The 15,162-nt window shown below is 41.7% G+C and overlaps 1 protein-coding gene across 1 annotated transcript in view; it reads right to left on the bottom strand.

The window, feature by feature from the left end:
• BACH2 (BTB domain and CNC homolog 2) overlaps window positions 1-15,162 on the bottom strand; it is a 385,101-nt gene that overhangs the window by 158,037 nt on the left and 211,902 nt on the right. The window contains exon 3 of the mRNA XM_040238795.1: window positions 3,991-4,139. The gene's annotated coding sequence lies outside the window, so the exon portion shown is untranslated. The remainder of the gene's footprint in view (window positions 1-3,990; window positions 4,140-15,162) is intronic.

Below are 15,162 nucleotides of genomic sequence, written 5' to 3'. Positions count from 1 at the left end.
TCATAATTCACAAGAACTGCAGCAGTCCCACGACTGGAGCACAGGGGTGTGCATGTCCTCTCCATCCCAGGAAAGCAGCTTTCCTGCGTGCATACGTGAGATTTTAGTAGAGATGACGGTTATCGATGACAAATTTCCCTAGTGGTTTCGGACAAATTTGTCCTTGTCCCAATAGAAAACCCATTCTCGAGACTGAAGTCTAATATTCTGCAGGGCCCTTACCTTTGTCCAAAGGGTGCCCGGAAGTGCTGGGGCTGAGGGAGTTGTGAGGGACATGGACACCTATGCTTCCTCCTCCTACTCAAACTACAGTATTCCTGTCAAGCATTACTTAGTGTTCTGCCTGGTATTCTCAGAAGGAAAGTAAATTCTGGTATTCAGGGTATTTTTTTTGCGTGTGTGGTAAAATACACACAACATAACATTTACCACTTAAATCATTTTTTAAGAGTACAGTTCAGTGGCATTAAGTTGTGGTTCTAGTTGCTAAGTCACATCTGACTCTTTGCGACCCCATAGACTGTAGCCTGCCAGGCTCCTCTGTCCATGGGATTGTCCAGGCAGGAATACTGGAGCAGGTTGGCATTTCCTTCTGCAGGGGATCTTCCCGACCCAGGGACCACAGTCACAGCTTCTGTGTCTCGTGCATTGGAAAGCAGGATCTTAACCACTGAGCCACCTGGGAAGCCATTCACATTCCTGTGCAGCCACGACCACCACCCATTTCCTGAACTTTTTCATCTTGCCAGAGTGAAACTCTGTACCCGTTAACACCAACTTCTCTCTCCCCTTTATTCCCAGGCCCTGAAAAGCAGCCTTCTACACTTTCAATGGCTTTGACTAGTCTAGGTACATCACATAAGTGGGATCATACAGTATCTGTCATTTTGTGTCTCGCTTATTCCACTTGGTATCTTCATGTTTCATCCATGCTGGAGCATGTGTCAGAATTTCATATTTTTAAGACTAAATAATATTCTCTTGTATGTATATCCCACGTTTTCTTCATTCATGGTTGAATGAGTTGCTTCCATTTGGGCTATTGGGAATAATGATGTATGAACATGGATGTACAAGTATCTGTTCAAGGCTCTGTTTTCACTACTTTTAAGTATTTACCCAGAAGTGGAATTGCAGAATCATGCAGTCATTCTAGGCTTCCCAGGTGGCACAGTGGTAAGCATCCACCTGCCAAGGCAGGAGACACAAGGGACCTGGGTTCAGTCCCTGGCTTGAGAAGATCCCCTGGAGGACGAAATGGCAACCCACTCCAGTATGCTTGCCTGGAGAACTCCATGGGCAGAGGAGCCTGGTGGGCTGCAGTCACAGGGTTGCAAAGAGTTGGGCACGACTGAAGCGACAGCACACACCCATGATCATTCCACATTTAATTTTTTGAGGAATCATCATACTGGTTAGTGCTCAGTTTTTTTATATTAATAAATGTTTTAGTGCAGTTTTAGGTTGATGGCAAAACTGAAAGGAAAGCACCATGGGGTCCCATGTACTCCTTGTCCCCAAATGCACAATATTTATTTTTCAAACTTTTTTTTTTTTAACCCAGGTCCATGGCAGTGAAAGTGCCAAGTCCTAAACACTGGACCACCAGGGAATTGCCAAGACCTTATTATTATTTTTAAAATTTACTTATTGGCCACACCACATACCATGTGGGATTTTATTTCCCTGACCTGGGATTGAACCCATGTCCCTTGCCTTGAAAGTGTGGAGCCTTCATCACTGGACCACCGGGAGAGTCCCCATGACTTTTACAGAGACGCTCTAGGCACCTGGTGTGTTGAATGCTGCGCCCAAGGCTGCAGAGAGGGAGCCAGGAAAGGGGCACCAGGGCTAGCAGGCGTTTTCTGTTCCAAGTCACCCAAGGTGTCACAGCAGCCTTCTACCTGCCCTGGCTTGTCTTGTAGTTATTAAACTGACTGTCATCAAAGGTCATCCACCAGGGAAACCTGAAGTGTACACGTGGACACTCACAGATGCCAGCACAGGAAAGCAGGAGGGAGATGAAGGAACATTTGATCCAACCCATTTCTTTTACTTCATGGTAAAGACACTTCATAAACTGACACTTCCCAGAATGCTGTGCAGAATAACCAATTAGTGCTTGACAGAGATGTTATCATTTGTAAGGGTAGAGTGATAATAGGTAATTACCTCGCTCACAACTCTGTCAGCCCGATTACCAGCCCTGTTACCCTCTGGGCAGCTCCCAGAAGACAATTCTGAATTAATTCCTTCTAGAACTCTTTCATCACCTCTTGCTCTTCTGGTCTTATTTTTCTGATTTTGTGATTTTTATTTTAAACGCATGCACTTAAATCTATCTCCAGGATTTGGGGTTCTGTTAACATCTAGGTAGCAGGTAATGCTCCTTCATTACATATCTGCTTGGGAATTGCTTTATTAAGTGACTATTCCCAAGCAACTCCACATATTCATCTTGCACAGGGACCCTCAAATTTTACAGGTGGCCTTGGCTACTTCTTTCTATGTGATTTTTGGCAGCCCTTTCTTTCTTCCTTCTTTCCTTCCTTCCATTATTTTAACCGTTTCTGATAATCAGTTTCTTTGTCCATAAAATGAAATCAATGCCAAATCATGCCAACCATTCTGGTACTGTTCAATCGCTTTATTTTTAAAAAGTGACTACTCTCAATTTTAAAAAGTTTTGTTTTGTTTTTTTAAAGTGACTGTTCTCCATTTCAGAGAGTTATAATAAAAGAACTGTAAGCCCTAATTGCTGCTTTGAATGATAACATTAACCATATCAAGTAAAATGTTATAAATCACCAGGCTTATCCACAGATTCAAAATGCCCATAAATTTCTCAAACATTTCCTAGACAGCATCACTCAGACTATTTTCACACTCACATTGACTCAATGAAACAAAAAACAACATGTTGTTAGAACTTCTACATTGAAAGCTTAGAAACATACAAAATTCATACAGGTTCATAGGTACACATGTACATTAGCATGTATGCTCCCATATACCCAAGTGCGCAGTTGTTGAGTCAAACTCTTCTACTTTATTCTATGAACATGGACTAAATTGTTCTTGTCTTCAGCAGAGAGGTGACTGGCTTGTCCCAAAGCTAACACAGTAACATGCTTATCTTAAAAATATGTCAGTCCTGAGAAGATAAAAGCCCACAAAACACTGGTTTGCTGGCTTAGACTTTTGATTAGAAGTTCACCTTCCTTCACATATGCCTTTTGCAAATCAAGTCATTTAAGAGTATGAAGGGAAGGATCATGGTGGGATGATTCACTTTGAAAGGGAACAATATATTTTCTAGCCCAGGAGAAAAAAGATTTTCCCTTTGGAGTATGTCTCAAAGCATGATGAGGACACATGGGAAAAGATGATAGCTGTCACTATAGCCTGTTAACAGCACTGTCAGTCACCCTCGTTGAAAGGCAAGGGCAGAGAGTGGCTGGCCCTTGTGCCCTGGGGTTGAGCTGGCACAGAATAATGGCATCTACTTGGATGGACTTTCAAAGGTGACGGTGCTGAGAAGACCCTACAAGTCTCTTTTCTGAGAGTTGAGTTCATGTGTTAAGTGCGGCATTAATATCTTCATTTTCGTTTCACACACGTTTCTACCTTTATCATTCCTGCATTCAGTCACACTTGAGTTAAAGCAGTGATTCTCAAAGTGAGGTCCCTGGACCAGCCTCATCAGCATCACCTGGAAATCTGTGAGTAAAGTAAATTCTCAGGGGCCCCTGAGCTCCTGAATCCAGTAATCTGGGCATGAGCTTCAGCAAGCTGGACTTTCACAAGCCTTCCAGGCGATTCTGAAGCACGATAATGTGTAAGATCCTCTGAGTTAGGGAACCACCCATAGGCAGAGTCTAACCCCTGTGCCCTTCCTCAATGATAATTCTCAAGACACTTTGTTATTATCATCTCAGAAAATTCTTAGCCTTGTTTGGTTGGAGGAAAGAAACCTTAGTCAAAACTTACATGTAATTTTTCCAGGTCCTGTGCTGGCTTCGAGTCTTAGGATGCAGGGAACTGGGCGAAGGGAGAGAAGAGAAGGCTACAGCAATCCATTCAGACATGGACCCCAAAACCTTGCGGGGCCACCTTGTGACAGGTCAGCGAGCATCCACCTGATTGGGGAGGAAGACTGTCCATTAGCACAGGAAACCTTGCATGTTAACGCTGCTCCCTCTCTCCTGCAATCTTGCTACACCCCGTCCTCCGATTTCATGACCTCTAACTTCCTGTGCCTCAGGACCAGTCCAGCTAAATAGAACAGGATAAAATAATCCAGGTATCAATGTCGGGGCTCACCAACAGGTGAAACACATCCCTCACTGGGTGCTCTTCTGAACTGGCTATATTAACAAGAAAACATGGAAAACAATGGAGAAGGAAATGGCAGGCCACTCCAGTATTCTGGCCTGAGAAATCCTGTGAACAGAGGAGCCTGGCGGGCTACAGTCCATGGGGTCACAAAGAGTCGGACACGACTTAGCGACTAAACAACAACAAAAAGAGTTGCGATAAATTTGAAGCAAGTGATAAATTTGAGGATTCCAACTGAAATAAGATGATCCTCTGATACTTCAAATATGTTTTCTTAGAAAATAAGAGTCTTTATTTTTTCCTGAGGATAAATTAATACATGCTTATTATAGAACGTCTGAAAAACTTATGGAAAAGAATCAAGAAAACATAAACATCAATTGCAACCTTGACACTGATAAAATCATTCATGATATTTTGTTATACAGGCTCATGACCCCTTAAATGAAACTCCTGGGCCAGATACACTTCAGAGTTCATAACTGCTTGCTGTTAAAGAGTATTATGATGCTAAACTACCATTTATTGTATGACGCCCCATCAGAATCTGAAGCAGCACCCTGTAATCACACACATTAGATATCTCTGCAGCAAAGTAGATGCATATGCTTATTTGGTCAGATAAAACAGAGCTTCACATTAATTCAGGTCAGATTTTTCTTCCCAACAAAGTCACCAAGAGACCTTTGTGATGTTTGAACCAAATGCATTCAGTGCTGGAGACAAGGGATTGTGGACTGGTATTCTTTTCAGATACACAAAAATAGAGCTTAGTTTCTCCTTCTTAATTCAATATTATGTGAATGTAAACATTTCCTCAAGTTATTAAAAATTCTTCAGAAACATGCTTTTTAATGTCTGTGTAGAAAAGTGTTTTATTTCATTATTTCTCTCATTTGGGGAATGACATACTATTTTCTTTTCTTTTGTTATTGCAAATGACACTTTGACAGATGTGTCTGAATATCAAATCGCCTGAATGTCTGTGTATTTTCCTAGGTAGATTCTTAGAAAAAGAATTGTGGGGTCAAGTAGAGTGAGCTTTGAGGGTCCTGGTGACTGTTCAGAAAAGCTGTACCAACTTACACTCTTGCCAGAGCATGAGTTTGGTTAATTTGTGTAGTTTGCCGACTAAGGTCGGTCTAGTCAAGGCTATGGTTTTCCCAATAGTCATGTATGGATGTGAGAGTTGGACTGTGAAGAAGGTTTAGCGCTGAAGAATTGATGCTTTTGAACTGTGGTGTTGGAGAAGACTCTTGAGAGTCCCTTGGACTGCAAGGAGATCCAACCAGTCCATTCTGAAGATCAGCCCTGGGATTTCTTTGGAAGGAATGATGCTAAAGCTGAAACTTCAGTCCTTTGGCCACCTCATGCGAAGAGTTGACTCATTGGAAAAGACTGATGCTGGGAGGGATTGGGGGCAGGAGGAGAAAGGGACGACAGAGGATGAGATGGCTGGATGGCATCACTGACTCGATGGACGTGAGTCTGAGTGAACTCCGGGAGTTGGTGATGGACAGGGAGGCCTGGTGTGCTGCGATTCATGGGGTTGCAAAGAGTCGGACATGACTGAGCGACTGAACTGCACTGAACTGAACCCACTTTATTGAAAGCACAGGAGAAATGCACTTTCCCATCACATACCTTAACAAAGTTCTAATCAGGGACAACCACATTTAGATTGTATTTTTTTTCTTACACAGATGATAACGAGCAGCTTATTGTTTTTCACATAATAAAGAGGAAATGGGAATAAGGTAAGTTTACCATCAGGTGGCCCTCATTAGATGGGACTGAGTTGGATCTGGACAAGGGAGGAATTGCCCCTCTTCCGTGGAGGGAGTATGGAAGTCACTGACATATCATCGTGAAAAAAAAACACAATCATTTTTCTTTGTGCACTGATTAATTCTGTTTCTGGAAGACCAGAGCCTTGCATTTTCCTTGCATTTGGTATTTTCCTATTTCTTGGACATTCGACTGCTCTTCAGAATGGCCATCAGGGAGCAGAAAGAGATGTGAAGACAAAATTAAATCAGACAAGCCAATAATCACGGCTAACCCTCCCAAGTGCCCATGATGTGTCAACTCTAGTGCTGAGTGCCTTACATGCTTTATCTCACGTAATGCTGAGGGCACTGGTACAGAAACATGGTGGTGAAGTTCGAAAACGTGCTTGCTCATCAATCCCCCTTCTCCCCTAGTTAGTCTGGAGGAATTAAAGGTTTACAATTTCAAAGATCTCTTCAAGCCTAATGTCTTGAATGACTCCAAGACAATCTAAAGACTCAATGACTCCTAGTCAAGCCATAAAACCAAATGTTACCCTTAGACGTTTTTCTGTCAGCATTGCCAGTACTATCTGTAGGAAGCAGTGAAAATAGTATAAAATCCAAGAAGAGTCCAGATAATTGTAAACATGTCGAAGGTCTTATACAGACAAGAGGGAGGCTGGATCTCAGTACAGTTGAAAGTTGAGAGTCTGTTCACACAGAGAAAAATGAAGACACACATATACTTTAAAAAACCACCAAACCTACAAATACATTCTTCCCAAATGAGACTACAAGTTTAGTAATGCTAAATCAGGGTTCATAACCCCAAGTTCCTTTCCATTCACAGCCTTTTCTAATAAATTTTCTTTCTCTCTACCCTTTATGTATTTAACCTTGTGGGATAATCGATGTAGTGTGTGCGTGTGCTAGTTGCTCAGTCATGTCTGACTCTGCGACCCCAAGGACTAAATGGTCTGTCAGGCTCCTCTGTCCATGGAATTTTCCAGGCAAGAATATTAGAGTGAGTTTCCATTTACTACTACAATTGATGTAGAGAAGGACACAGTTTTCATACACTGATAAAAGAAAATGGAAGAGATTTTTTATTTGTTATATGGAATGAAATAACCCCACTCTTGCCCTCATCTAGAAACTCAGTTTCTGCACAGTTTAGTATACACTATATAATGGCTGCAGTTCATAGAAAAAGAGGGGGGTATAAATTTAATTTTATTTTAGGAGTGAGTTAAATTTATCTCCTCAACAATCTTCTCAAAAACTAAGGGGTGCTTCCATCAAATCTATCAAAAGACCTAAGATGTATCAAGAAGTGGACCATTTCCTCCACTGCAGCTTTTCTTTATACTTAAAATAGCATTCTTCTGAGAATTAGGTGTCAAGTGGGTAAAAGGACTTCTAAGTGATTTTTCTTTGCCACAATAGGGTATACAATTAATTTTCTAAGTATACCAGGCTTATAGGATGAGATAAATAGGTGATGATAAAAGATTGGAAGCAAGAGGAGAAAGAGATGACAGAGGATGAGATGATTGGATGGCATCACCAACTTGATGGACATGAGTTTCAGCCATCTCCAGGAGTTGGTGATGGACAGGGAAGCCTGGTGTGCTGCAGTCCATGGGGTCGCACAGAGTTGGACGTGACTGAACTGAACTGAGAGGAGATGACCACTCACCCTCAAAGAACATACTTTGTTTTTTCCAAAGGGCCTAATTACTTGGGAGGAGGAGAGAATTTTAAAAAATTAGCCACCACTAGTAACAGCCATTGACATTGACATTGACATTGAAGTCAATCAGTCGGGGTGTCCGATTCTTTGCGACCCCATGGACTGTAGCCTACCAGCGTCCTCCGTCCATAGAATTTTCCAGGCAAGAGTACTGGAGTGGGTTGCCATTTCCTTCTCTAGGAGATCTTCCCGACCCAAGGATCGAACCTGAGTCTCCTGCATTGTAAGTAGACGCTTTACCACCTGAGCCACAAGCTCTTTAGCTACTCAAACTGCACAACTGCATTTTTAAAGCTAATTACAAATTTGGATTATCTCATTTAATGAATATACTTCGAAGCAACCCACTTCTGTTTTAATGCTGAACCAAAGTCTGTTAAAAAAACAAACAAAAAAATCCATTGCTTGAATAAAATTACACTTTCAATGTTAGTGAATCTTGAATGGCAAAATACCACAAGCTTAAAACTAGTAATGCCATGTGGTTCTGTTATCTTACATTTACGAGAGAGTTTATAGTTTCCTAAGCCCTAAGAGACTTAGAGGGTTGCAACTCAGAGCAGCTTTGCTATCAAGGGCAGGTCATTCATCGCCTCTGAGCACAATTTCACAGGTTCCTGTGAAGATCGAATGAGATGTCAGACAACAGTTTTCGCAAACTCCTAACACATACATAAAATGTTGGGTATCACTGTTCTTTTTACAAACAACTTTGCAAGGCATAAAGATACTAATCCCCATTTCATAGTTAAGGAAACTGACAACAGCAAAAACAAAACAAATGAACAACAACAACAACAACAAAAACCCCAAACAAAACAAAACTGAGTTAGGAGAGTTTTATCTTTGAAATGGCTGCAAATCCGCTGAGTAACTCTCTGGATGTGATTTCCTCAGCAAAATGAGGGAGTTGAATACGATGCTTTTAAAACTCTTTTTGAGATTAATGGTTCTGTGATCAGGGACTTGGCCATCGTAGGGATGGGGCACTCTTAACAATGACTCTTAGGAAGCAGTCTCCCCTGGAGGTCAAAGTCAACAGGTAACAGTCTGCAGTACTGGGCTGGGGTGGTGAGCAGTCTCTCACCCCTGGGGACGGGACGGGCATTAATTCATTTTTCTGGATTAAGGGCAGGCTGGGGACATCCTAGGTGAACAGCCAGGGCCTCTGCGGCATAGGAAGGAGGTCCTGGAAGAGCTTAAAATAGTAGCTCTTTAGTAACTGGTAAAATCACTTCATGGGAAATAGATGGGGAAACAGTGGAAACAGTGTCAGACTTTATTTTGAGGGGCTCCAAAATCACTGCAGATGTGACTGCACCCATGAAATTAAAAGACACTTACTCCTTGGAAGAAAAGTTATGAGCAACCTAGATAGCATATTCAAAAGCAGAGACATTACTTTGCCAACTAAGGTCTGTCTAGTCAAGGCTATGGTTTTTCCTGTGGTCATGTATGGATGTGAGAGTTGGACTGTGAAGAAGGCTGAGTGCCGAAGAATTGATGCTTTTGAGCTGTGGTGTTGGAGAAGACTCTTGAGAGTCCCTTGGACTGCAAGGAGATCCAACCAGTCCATTCTGAAGATCAGCCCTGGGATTTCTTTGGAAGGAATGATGCTAAAGCTGAAACTCCAGTCCTTTGGCCACCTCATGCGAAGAGTTGACTCATTGGAAAAGAGTCTGATGCTGGGAGGGATTGGGGGCAGGAGGAGAAGGGGATGACAGAGGATGAGATGGCTGGATGGCATCACTGACTCGATGGACGTGAGTCTGAGTGAACTCCGGGAGTTGGTGATGGACAGGGAGGCCTGGCATGCTGCAATTCATGGGGTCGCAAAGTTGGACACGACTGAGCGACTGAACTGAACTGAATTGGTAAAATATTTCACTATTCTAAGAACTAGTATAGCCAAGTACGTGTAGACCCCTGGGAATGTCAGTCTGGTGACCAGCCCTACTGTTGCTGGATTATTAGTTTCAAAGAGATGGCACCTCTGTGGGCCACCCACCTTTCCTGACCGAGTTCCTACAGTACTGGAGGAGAGAGCTAAAAGGGTTACTCTTTGTAGTGTGAGCGAACATCATGGTTACATGGGAATCTCACTTCAGAAGGGCTGGGGCCACTAACTTTCGCTTCTACTAATGACACTCTACCAGGGCTATCTAACAAACACAGCTTTCTGTGATGAGGAAAATATTCAGTATCTGTGGTGTCCAAAATGGTGGCCATCAGCCATCGGGAGCTTAAAAGTTCCTAGTGAGACAGAGGAACTGAATTTTAAATTTTAATCAATTTAAATTGATTTACATTTAGATAGGCATACCTGGTTAGTGGGTACCTTATTAAACGGCGCGGCTCTAGGCTGCCTCATGTACTAGCTTTCTAGGCAGTATTTTGGACCCCAGAAGCTCACAGGACAATACATAATCATCTCTTCAACAAGCATTTACTGACCTCCTCCTGGGTACCATTTAGGTGTCTCGAAACAATGGTGAATGAGATCACCACGGACACTTCCTGCTCTCGTGGTGTTTCTCAGCTAGATTGATGTCCAAAGACCTCACAAAATCTTGACGTGGTTCACCAGACTGCTCTTAGGAAAAGGTGGGTGAGGAGACATGGTAATGCTACACTAAGCGTGAAAGCACTGCTTTTTCGTTTCTTCATATTTACTGTTAGAGAAGCTGGGGGAAAGTTTAAAAAAGGGATATCTGAATGGTTACTGTTCACTCACTTACAAGTAAAGTAACATATCCCAGAGAAGGGAAATTATCTGTAAGAAATTCCCTCTTGCACAAACTTAAATTTACTTAGAAGAAAAAGTCAGTGGGACCTGCATTCTTCAGCTAAGAAAAAGTAAATGGTTATTTAATTACAGCAATAGTCATAAAAAAGTATAAGCAGGTCTCCAGCTGCAAGCAGTGGGCAAGGGAACGTTTATTCCAATTAGCTGTAAAATGATCAGGTTTTCTAGAAGGTACTTCTTGTATAAGTAAGGCTGATTGCATTCTTTTACTCTACAACTCCACTCTTAGCTAAAATTTTCACAGTGGCTTGAATGAAATTTGATGAGCAAAGCTCTCTCTGCTTTCCCCCAGGCAACTCCAGGTGGAAATATTTTTATCTACATCCCAAATCTAATACCAGCTACATTATTTCTCAGAAACATAAAAGTGGCTTGGTTTAATGATTTTCCAATTTCCAATATTGCTTCCTGTGTCATGTGGTCAGTTTTCTCCTATCCTGATCACCTCTTCCTACCTTACTGGGATTCAGAGATTGATAATAAGAAAACATGACAAAATATTCAAGAACTGTTTTCTGCTCTTATTTGAACCAGAATCCAGGTCTGCCAAAATTCAAGAGGACAAAGATATTACGCTCTGGGATACAGTGTTTTTAAGCTAATTATCTCCATTGTATTTATATTATTTCACTTGAGGAGAGTCACCAAGCTAAATAACCTGATTTTGCTCAGCATCACAATGGGATTGTACCTGGATGATACCACTGAGCCAATCTGATTTTCAGGAGCTTCAAAATGCCACTCTGGTCCTTCTGTGCAAAGTCGCAGTATTGGTTTTTAAGGTTAATATATAATGTCCATTTACACAGACACACACACACTCTATCACTCTTTCCCTCTGAATTGAATAGAAAGAGAAATTACAGTGGTCAGAAAATAAGATGAGAGTTCAAAACTTAATTCTAAAATTACAAATTCCATTTTGAGACTACCATCTGCTGGAAAAGGTTAAATCTCAAATGTTCTGCTGGTCCCATGCTGTATAAAAATATTACCAGAAATTTGGTGACAGCTTTAGCAATAAACATGCTAACTTGTGAGTGGCCCTGGAGTCCTTATTCATATTCAGAAATACTAAAGAGAATAGTCACATACTATTTTATGACCAGAAGGGCTTTGAAAAGAAAGGGGTCCATCGACGTTAATTTTTTAAGAAATTACAGAGATGAGTTTTTTTTTTTTTTGAATATACGTTTCAAACAGAATTTCAACAGTCATTTGTATGAGGCAGAAGACCTCTGAATCATAGGTCTTGTGGCTTTTGTGTTTTGTTCTACTGGCATGGGAAGGTGATATGAGGAAATGTGCTTTTTTTTTTTTCTGCAACAGAGAAAGAACTGGGGAGCAGCCACTTCAGACAGGATGGAGAAAATTAATTAAGATAAAACATTTCTGAAAGTTTCCACTTACACATTTCAGATGCCAAGTTACTCTAGTTGGAGAACCCCAGCTAGAAAATTCACTTCTTTGATACTCAAGGTTTTACCTTCCCAAAATATAGTGGAGAGCTTGTTCAGATTTGTACCCCTAAGAGGATAGTGCAGTCAGAACAAGTTGCCATGGACAATTCTGAAAAGAAGCAGCTAGAAAGAAACAAGTGTTGAAAACACACAATCTGATACACAAGAAGCTAAAAAGAAACAAGTGTTAAAAACATACAGTCTGATAACAAAGGGTAGGGGGCGAAGGGATAAATTAAGAGTCTTAACATGTACACACCACTGTATATAAAATAGATAACCAACAAGGATTTACTGTATAGCACAAGGAACTGTATTCAGTATCTCTTAATAACCTATAAGAGAAAAGAATCTGAGAAGAATAGATCTGAATCACTTTGCTGTATACTTGAAAAAAAAAAATCAACCCTACTTCAATATAAAAGGAAATACCCAATCCAAAATATACTGGGGGTTTCTGTAGCTTTAGAATATAAATACTGGCCTCTACTTATGCATAGTAATAATCATACTTTTTAATGACTCAAAACTTCCACATTCTAGGAACTGTGTTAGGAATATTATGAGTATTATTAGCCTACTGAGTGAATGAGAGAACCATGGCTCAGAGAGGCAACGTGCCTTGCCCAAGGTCACACTGGAGGAGATAAGATGGGATCACATGTAATCTGTATCCATGCCAATTTGACTCCAAAGCTCACCCCTTTACTCTGCAACACTGCTATCCACTACACCCTGGGGAAACTATATTCCTCTCCGCAAAACAAACAGGTCCACTTTTCCACATGCTACCAGTAAAGTGTCAAATTAAAGTGACAAAATTACAGGTCCTTCAGCCATTTATATATTTTTGCAAAAAGCCGATTCGCTTTTTAGCACTAAAATGGTTATATTTCATGAAGTATACTAGAATTAAAAATTCTTTTCATATTGCAGTTTCTTAAAATACTATCAGGCTTCTAAATGACCCAGATTATTCTCTCCAGGTGAATTTTTTTTAATTTAAATTTATTTTAATTGGAGGCTAAATACTTTACAATATTGTATTGGTTTTGCCATACATCAACATGAATCCGCCATGGGTGTACACGTGTTCCCCATCCTGAAGCCCCCTCCCACCTCCCTCCCCATACCATCCCTCTGGGTCATCCCAGTGCACCAGCCCCAAGCATCCTATATCCTGCATCGAACCTGGACTGGCGATTCATTTCATATATGATATTATACATGTCTCAATGCCATTCTCCCAATTCATCCCACCCTCTCCCTCTACCACAGAGTCCAAAAGACTGTTCTATACATCTGCGTCTCTTTTGCTGTCTCGCTTACAGGGTTATTGTTACCATCTTTCTAAATGGACACCTATCCTCAATCGTGAAAGACGATGCTGTGAAAGTGCTGCACTCAATATGCCAGCAAATTTGGAAAACTCAGCAGTGGCCACAGGACTGGAAAAGGTCAGTTTTCATTCCAATCCCAAAGAAAGGAAATGCCAAAGAATGCTCAAACTACCGCACAATTGCACTCATCTCACATGCTAGTAAAGTAATGCTCAAAATTCTCCAAGCCAGGCTTCAGCAATACGTGAACTGTGAACTTCCTGATGTTCAAGCTGGTTTTAGAAAAGGCAGAGGAACCAGAAATCAAATTGCCAACATCCGCTGGATCATGGAAAAAGCAACAGAGTTCCAGAAAAACATCTATTTATTGACTATGCCAAAGCCTTTGACTGTGTGGATCACAAGAAACTGTGGAAAATTCTGAGAGAGATGGGAATACCAGACCACCTGACCTGCCTCTTGAGAAATCTGTATGCAGGTCAGGAAGCAACAGAACTGGACATGGAACAACAGACTGGTTCTAAATAGGAAAAGCAGTATGTCAAGGCTGTATATTGTCACCCTGCTTATTTAACTTCTATGCAGAGTACATCGTGAGAAACGCTGGGCTGGAAGAAGCACAAGCTGGAATCCAGACTGCCGGGAGAAATATCAATAACCTCAGATATGCAGTTGACACCACCCTTATGGCAGAAAGTGAAGAGGAACTCAAAAGCCTCTTGAAAAAGTTGGCTTAAAGCTCAACATTCAGAAAACGAATGTTTTCTGGTCCCATCACTTCATGGGAAATAGATGGGGAAACAGTGGAAACAGTGTCAGACTTTATTTTGGGGGGCTCCAAAATCACTGCAGATGGTAACTGCAGCCATGAAATTAAAAGATGCTTGCTCCTTGGAAGAAAAGTTATGACCAACCTAGATAGCATATTCAAAAGTAGAGACATCAAAGGAGAATTTTGAAGAAGGCTGAGTGCCGAAGAATTGATGCTTTTGAACTGTGGTGTTGGAGAAGACTCTTGAGAGTCCCTTGGACAGCAAGGAGATCCAACCAGTCCATTCTGAAGATCAGCCCTGGGATTTCTTTGGAAGGAATGATGCTAAAGCTGAAACTCCAGTACTTTGGCCACCTCATGCGAAGAGTTGACTCATTGGAAAAGACTCTGATGCTGGGAGGGATTGGGGGCAGGAGGAGAAGGGGACGACAGAGGAGGAGATGGCTGGATGGCATCACTGACTCGATGGACATGAGTTTGGTTGAACTCCGGGAGATGGTGATGGACCGGGAGGCCTGGCATGCTGCGATTCATGGGGTCGCAAAGAGTCAGACACGACTGAGCGACTGAACTGAACTGATCCTCTATCATGAGACACAGGAGTGAAGATATGTACGTGCAATATCTTCCTCTGGGTCCTGATCTTTGAAGAATATCATGACCTTGACAATGCCCACATAGAAAAACACCCAAAGAAGAGAAGTGGCATTTAGGGCTCATGTACCATATTCTCCATCCTTAGGTCAAAGACATCCAGGAAATCAGACAGTCAGTGACTAAGCTCTCTGCAGGAGTAGAGATGGGCATGTGTGTTTACTGGGGTTGCCAGTCAACTTAGTAAAGGGCACACCAGAAAAAGGCTGAAGGAAAAGACAGGTGGAAAATAACCTTTTGGGTAGCGAGGAGGGGAGGGCAGCACTT

The sequence above is a fragment of the Oryx dammah genome, unplaced genomic scaffold (genome assembly GCF_014754425.2).
Source record: "Oryx dammah isolate SB20612 unplaced genomic scaffold, SCBI_Odam_1.1 HiC_scaffold_4, whole genome shotgun sequence".
Classification (NCBI taxonomy): domain Eukaryota; kingdom Metazoa; phylum Chordata; class Mammalia; order Artiodactyla; family Bovidae; genus Oryx; species Oryx dammah.
This window is presented reverse-complemented; position numbering and strand designations above follow the sequence as displayed.